The sequence below is a fragment of the Perca fluviatilis genome, chromosome 18 (assembly GCF_010015445.1).
Source record: "Perca fluviatilis chromosome 18, GENO_Pfluv_1.0, whole genome shotgun sequence".
Taxonomy (NCBI): domain Eukaryota; kingdom Metazoa; phylum Chordata; class Actinopteri; order Perciformes; family Percidae; genus Perca; species Perca fluviatilis.
Window position 1 is genome coordinate 23,503,589 of NC_053129.1, and position 6,994 is coordinate 23,510,582.

General features: G+C 41.2%; 1 long non-coding RNA gene across 1 annotated transcript in view; it reads left to right on the forward strand.

The window, feature by feature from the left end:
• Positions 1–2,976, forward strand: part of LOC120546283 — a 30,866-nt gene extending 27,890 nt beyond the window's left edge. Inside the window, exon 3 of the long non-coding RNA XR_005636851.1 lies at positions 2,890–2,976. This is a non-coding gene — a long non-coding RNA (uncharacterized LOC120546283). The remainder of the gene's footprint in view (positions 1–2,889) is intronic.
• Positions 2,977–6,994: the final 4,018 nt, after the last annotated feature.

The following is a 6,994-nucleotide window of genomic DNA, read 5'->3' on the forward strand; positions in this document are numbered from 1 at the left end:
ATCTTCGTTCTGAAACAATGAATGGTGATATTCACCATATTTTTTGTTATTCTTCCGTCTGCAGTGAACATCAGTAACCACTTGGAAAAAATCTTGTACTCTATTAACTAAAATCCTCAGAGAGCACCTCCCGTGATCCTACAATCTTTGTTCTCTCCCTTTGTTTGGAGTCTCCTTGGAAAACTAATGATGTCCTTTCATGCTCTTCTCCTCCTTGTTCACGGACTGACAAAGTGGAAGCCGACAATGCAGGAAAGCTGATGAGTATGCAGATGACTGGAGACAGAGAAGAGAGAGAGAGAGAGAGAGAGAGAGAGAGACAAAAGGAAGAGAAATTAAAGCAGAGAGGCAGTAGTGGAGAGTGATGTGTGTCATTTGGTGATGTCATGCATCCAAGCGTCCAGGGTGACAGCGGCGGTGGTAACGGCCTGAGTCAGAGGATGACATCAACGAAACAAGCTGTCAGACAGGTTGTGAATGGGCTTAGTCCCACGCTCCCATTGTCCGCTGGTTTAATGCTGTTATTCAGCCTGCCACCGGCCTTACCATTTGTTAATCTGACCTAACACAGTTAAACACAGGACAAAGACACACAAACAGCAAATTTAAAGGCCAGCATAGAAAGAAGGCCAGCGGCGAAATGTCAGCCTGTAATACACCATCACAGCTTTTTGAATACAAAAGAAGAAGCACACAGTTTTGAGTGAGGTCAGGCAATGAACATTTACTAGCAGGCCGATTCAGCAAAGCTTATATTGATTAGCTCTGTGTTTGACTTCTATACTATCACTATTTACACTTTGTTTGAGTAAAACTCACAGTAAGCGGCTGTGGTAGAAAATTACTGAATGTTTCTTAAATATAAAAGTATAGAATATCACCAAACATATCCTTTTAAGATAAGGACATGGATATAATCAGTTCTTTGAGCTAAATGCTAAATGTTCACAACAACAATACTAACATGCTGATCATGTGACAAAGTACAGGTGAGGCTGATGGGAGTAACGTTTTTGCAAACGAAAGTAGTCGGCAAATGGAAATTTTGATCTCATGACGACGCTAGATGAAAAAAACAGTGGCTCACCAAATTCATTAAGAGTCATCCCGAGGGAAACATGAATGTCTGAAACACATTTCATGAGAAATCATCCAATAATTGTTGAGATATTCCTCTCGAAACCACAGATGTGAACCTCATGGTGGCACTTGAGGATCACTAAAGTCATTAAGATATATCCTCCAGGGACCGTGAATGTAGTGTATATGGAAATCTATCCAGTAATTATTACACAGTAGACCGTAGTAGACAGACCAACATTGCCATCCCTAGAGCCATACCGTTAGCGTGACTAAGAATATGGGTCCAAATACCTGCAAGTCTGATCCACTTTAATCCATTATCTCCACAGTTTGCTTATAAACGGTTAAAAGCTTTTTCACTTATGCATTTAATAACCTGTCACCCTAGGCAATATATATGACGAATTTTAGCTGATGTCAAAGTAACACAATATTAAAAAGTTCAACCACATTATCTCCACTAACAACCATCCAGACATTCAGGGGGTTAGAGGAAGTGCGGATTGAGAGAAGGATGAGTAAAGGCGGAAATGCAGAGACAGACAGACTCTCCAGCTCCCACATTCATTCAAACTACACCAGGCTTTGTTGTATTTTCCAACCACACAACCCCCCACCATGAAGACAAACAAGGCTTCTTTGGGGTCAGGTCTGGCTCGTTGTTTGTTCATTGCTCACTGTACTTACACAGAATTACAGATAAGTAGGGACAACATGAGTCAGTGGGTGTATATGCTTCCATGAGTCAGTGCGGTGTACATAGTTAACAGGTTGGTTTCAGGAAAACCGTTTCAAAGAATCATCCTACATGGTATTACACCTGTAGAGTTTCAAAGGACTGCACCAAGTGTGAAACTCATTTGCAGACTGCAGGTTTGATAAGTGTGTGTGTGTGTGTGTGTGTGTGTGTGTGTGTGTGTGTGTGTGTGTGTGTGGGTGGGTGGGTGGGTGAATGATATCACCTCCATGATATCACCTCTAAAATGTATAAATATCCATTATGCTCTTTTTATATTTGAAAAAAAGGGGGCTACAGAATAAGAAGTGAAAATCTAAGATTACATGTTTACTAGAACTAGAGTCATTATCCTCCTCTGTGTAGTCAAAACACTCTTTCAGTGCAAGAAAAGGGCATGAATTAAAGGGTGACATCATGTGAATCCTCACAAAAGAGACCCACATGAATAAAAGCAAATTTTATCTTTCAGAGACTCTTCAACACTTCAAATGAAACCCTTTTAAGGCTGAGATAAAAACATTACATCAAATGCACACAGTATGTTGCAGGTGGCTGGAGTGACCCCTGCGGGAGAGGGCTATAATGACTCAATTATATAACAAATACTTTATTTAATTTATGTGGCACTTTTCAAAACCTGGGTTACAACGTGGTTCATGGTTACCAATGTAAGAATTTGAGAACAAAAAAACTGTAAAATAAGAGAAAATGTTTTGATTAAATATTACATCAAAGCATTACAAATATTAAGATCATATAAAAAAATAAGATCAGAGAAGCTCTAATATTTAAAACACTCCACAGAGTTTGCTGATGACTGTTTGATAACCTGGAAGCCAGGACGGCAAAAACTCAAAACTCATGTAGGAGTGTCACTTTCCTTGGTTAAAATATTCACCTTTTATATGTGATCTTTCATTCCGAGTCAAACCAGCCAAAGTACTGTCAGGTAAACCCAAAAAAAAGAAGAAAAAAAAAGAGTATAATCTGTAGATTGTGTCACTGCTGTCTTGCTTTTTTTTAATAATTGATGCCTGCCTGGAATTCTGTTGTGCTTCTTTCTTCAGATTTCAGATCAGTGAGGGTTTTTCCCCCCCACTTGTGCTCCAGTTGGCTGGTCTCCACAGAGCTTGAAGGAAAGTCACAACATTCGGATGGCCACTTATCACACTCAGGCACGCAAAAAATTAAACCTCCAAAGACTCAGGTGAATGCTCTGTCGGTCAGGGCACTTTGCATTTCAGTCATTACATTGCGGTTCTGCACTGCTTGTCTTTAGTTCGGGTTGTCCATGTAACTGTGTGCACGAGCAACATTTCAGGTCCTAAGTCATTATCAGTGATTGTCCAGTCCCCAGTGAAGATATGAGATCAGACATACATATATGTAGAAGGGTGAGCTGTTTATTCCGAGGCCAAGATTGTATTCCTTCCTGGATAAATAGAGCACTCTTAGAAGTAAAGAGGATCAGTTTGCGTTCACCAGCCTGATCTATCCTCACAGTCGGTGCACAGCCGAGAAAGCTCCTGGTCTTAGCACATACACAGCTGAGTGCCGTCTCCCCAGGAATCAGCTCACAGTCTTTATTCTCCTAATACATTATTGAAAGCTATTTTTGCCGCTGCGCTCCAAGAACAAAGGTATTGCAGTTGTCACTTTCAACTTTACAGACAGAATGGGGAGGATATTTTTGGAACAAATTTTTTTGTGCTTTTTTCCTCTCCCTGAAGTTCCCCAAGACTTGACTACCCTCAAGCATTTTTTGTCTTAGCATCTGCCAGTATGACGAGTGTGTCGAAAACCTTTTTTTTTATCGTGCTGTTCAGAAGGGCCATCATAGGTTTGGAATACACCCGTTATTGTGGCTATTTTTGCACCAAAGCAAATGTAGCCTAATTATGATAAGATTTAAAGCTGACATCATTCATGAGTTTGATTTTCTTTTTTATTTCCCTTTCATTTTTTTTAGTTTGATCTTCTGTTGCATTTTGAAGATTATTCAGACTTCCATGTTTTTTTTTCTGTTTTATCTCTGTCCTGCTTGTAGCGTGCGGCACTGGCAAACACATCAGTATGTTAAGTCCAAATTGCATGGCTGAATTATCACGCTTTCGTCCTCTTTTCCTCCACTCTCAAACCATACCAGACTTCAAATGTCTTGCAGAGTTACTAAGATGTTACACTGTCACTGTGCAAGTCTGGATTTTAGGTTACAAATCCTCACAGCCCAGCAGACCAACCAAGCAAGACCCTGAGTCACCAACTTGTGTGTTTGTGTGTGTGTGTGTGTGTGTTAGTATAGGAGTGAGTGAGACTGTAAGAGAAGGAAAAACTCAATTAATGTCAGCCTCACACAACAAAGCAACATCCAGGGACCTCTCTACGCCAGGCATAAAATTAAAACATCTCTCCCGACACGATTTGAGTAGTTTTTTTTCTCGGCAGAAAATAGATTCAGCCTGCAACCTGGTGATTAATTACACAACAATTATTATGCCTGTCAGCTCACAGTGGGGTTAGGCCGAAGACGTCAGTAAATTTGTCCCTGAGCTAGAGGAGGTATAAAGGGCCTGTTAGAGTCGTCAGATGAGCCCAAGGAGAAAGAATTTTCTTTTTTCTTTTTTTGATAGATTTTACAGTACAGTTTGTCCCAACAACCTTGGGGTGCATTACCAGATGAACATAAATCATAACCTTTCCTCTTAGAGTGACCAAGCTGGTAGAACCAGTGGAGCTGCTTAGTAGCCAGTAGCACCAGTGGATGTGTATCACTCCCTCCACCTGCCATTATTCTCCTAAACTGTTACAGTAAAAACAAGTGTGAACAGGATAAATAAAGGTTACACCAAAAATAAATGTAATTAAGCACCTTCATTCTTCAGGTACAAATTAAAAACAGACTTTCCTGTCTGGTTATTTTTCCCACAAACTAAATTCTTAATTGATTTTTTTCAGAAAATGTTCTACAGTATATCTTGATTTGTATCGATATATCCCGACATAAAATTACATCAACTTCAGTTGAGGATTTGATCCATATTGCTCTCTACGACCTCAGTGTCTTAACCAAGTACACGCTGCAGACTAGTTAGCAGCCATGCAGGTCACCCTGCCCCAGACTCCTGCTGCTGCCTCAGGATGCAACAATAAGCCGATGGTTGCAATAGGGACACTTTTTGTTGCTCAGACTCTTCTCCAGTTTCCAGGGAGACAAAACAGCTCCTTTTTGACAGATTTGAGTGGGAAAAGATGACAAGAATCATGTAATTCAAACTTAAAACCTCTAGTAATAGAAGAGGTGAGATGGTGAGGAACAGCAAACTACAATTGCTCCCTTTTTGTAGGCACCTTTGAGTGGGTAAGAATACAATAGTCCCAGAGACAGAGACAGACAAAGTAGTCTCCACCAACTTTGAATCTCTGTACAAACATTTTTTGCTCCTAACTGTCAAGGTACCCTTGAGGAAGAAACTAAACCCCCAACGGAGCTGCTACATGACAGAGAACAGTGCAATGATTGCCTCAACTGTGAGCATCTGTGTAGATGATTAAAAAATTCAAAGCCCCGGGGGAAAACAATCTTTAAAAAGGTCACAACCAGGACACAATCCAAAGCAGTGACCAGCTCCGTTCTCCATCCTCTTTACTGCTCCATGAGTTTTGAAACGACGTGTGTTATGTATTCCCAGATTCCTTCCGCAGCTGCTCCTGTGGCCTGGCAAGTGCTTTGGGCTTTGGTTTATGTAATGACTGCAAAGCAACACATACACATGCAGCAGGCCTACGGCTCACTGAGTTGCCGCATGGCCAACATTGTGGCAAGCCGAAACAGAATCATTACAAACACTTTGGCTTATTAAATTGGCCTGCTGCTGAATGCAAGACTTTATTTCATGGTCCAGTCTAAAGGAGAGTAAGCTCAGCGTTTGAAGGCCAGGATCCTGTCATCAAAACCATACAAAAATCTCTTCTTTTTTTTACATTAAATAGATGGCTTCAAAATATACAAGCCTCTTTGTGAAAATCAAAATTGACAGCGCTGCATATACTGCGTGTGTTCAAAATACAAGCACATATACAAGCTGACCACAAGTCAATTACGATCTTTTACTGAAGGCACGTCTCACACTGAAGGGATAAGGACTCATTCTGACGCTATTAACCAGAAACCACCTGTCAATGGTCTGTCCCACTTACTTAAACATGCTGTGTTGTTACTGAAAGCTCTGTTCCCACATGACAATAGACTTGATAGACTTGACAGAAAAAATCCCCCAGGCTGTGTGTGGTGCACACACTTGTGACATTAAAGCCCTTCTGTACTGTGCAGCGGTCATAGGTCAGCTCAGGTCAGAATGAGACTCTGCTTCCATTAAAATGTTTACAGAAACCAACATGAAAACTGACATTCAGAGCTACACTCTTGCCAAAATTAGATGTTCATACCCTCCAGATACTCACTGCAGAAATACAGAACAAGAGCTCCACATAGTGGGCAATGTAGCCTGTGCCTTGATAATGGAAAAAAACTAACTGAAGGCACAATTAACTAACACGACCGGGCCCTATTTTAACGATCTAAGGTGAGTTTAGGCCGTGTACGAATCCACTTTTGCTAGTTAAACGGCGTGCACGTGGTTCAAAAGGGTTGTGTCTTAATTAATCATAGGTGTGTTTTGGGCGTAACATGCCATAAACAAATCAGTGTCATCTCCCATTCCCTTTAAAAGCCAGGCGCGTTTGTACGTTGGCGCAATGCTATTATGATGGCGGATTTGCTAAGCAGGAAGGAGATTTTCAGGAGAAGAAACTGATCTGCTCGTGCGTGAAAGTGCGCGAGCAGATCATATATGGCACGAGCACTATGCCACCAAAACTCCATAATACTATTTCACATTGTAATATTTTTGTTTTAAATCTTTTGCATGTTTGTGTGCAGCTGCGCGTCCCTGTGTGTAGCAAGCACAGTGCGCGCACATTTTACTAATGCGCTTTTAAAATAACAATGAAGTGCTGCGTTACTGACTTTAGGCCAGGGTTTTGTTGGTCAATGGCGCAATCACTGCCTCAAGATAGCGATACGCAAGGAATGCACCTGAACACACCTCCCTGTAAAGACCAGCACGCCCATGGGTGCACAGATGGGCGCAGGTGCATCTTCTATTTAAACGA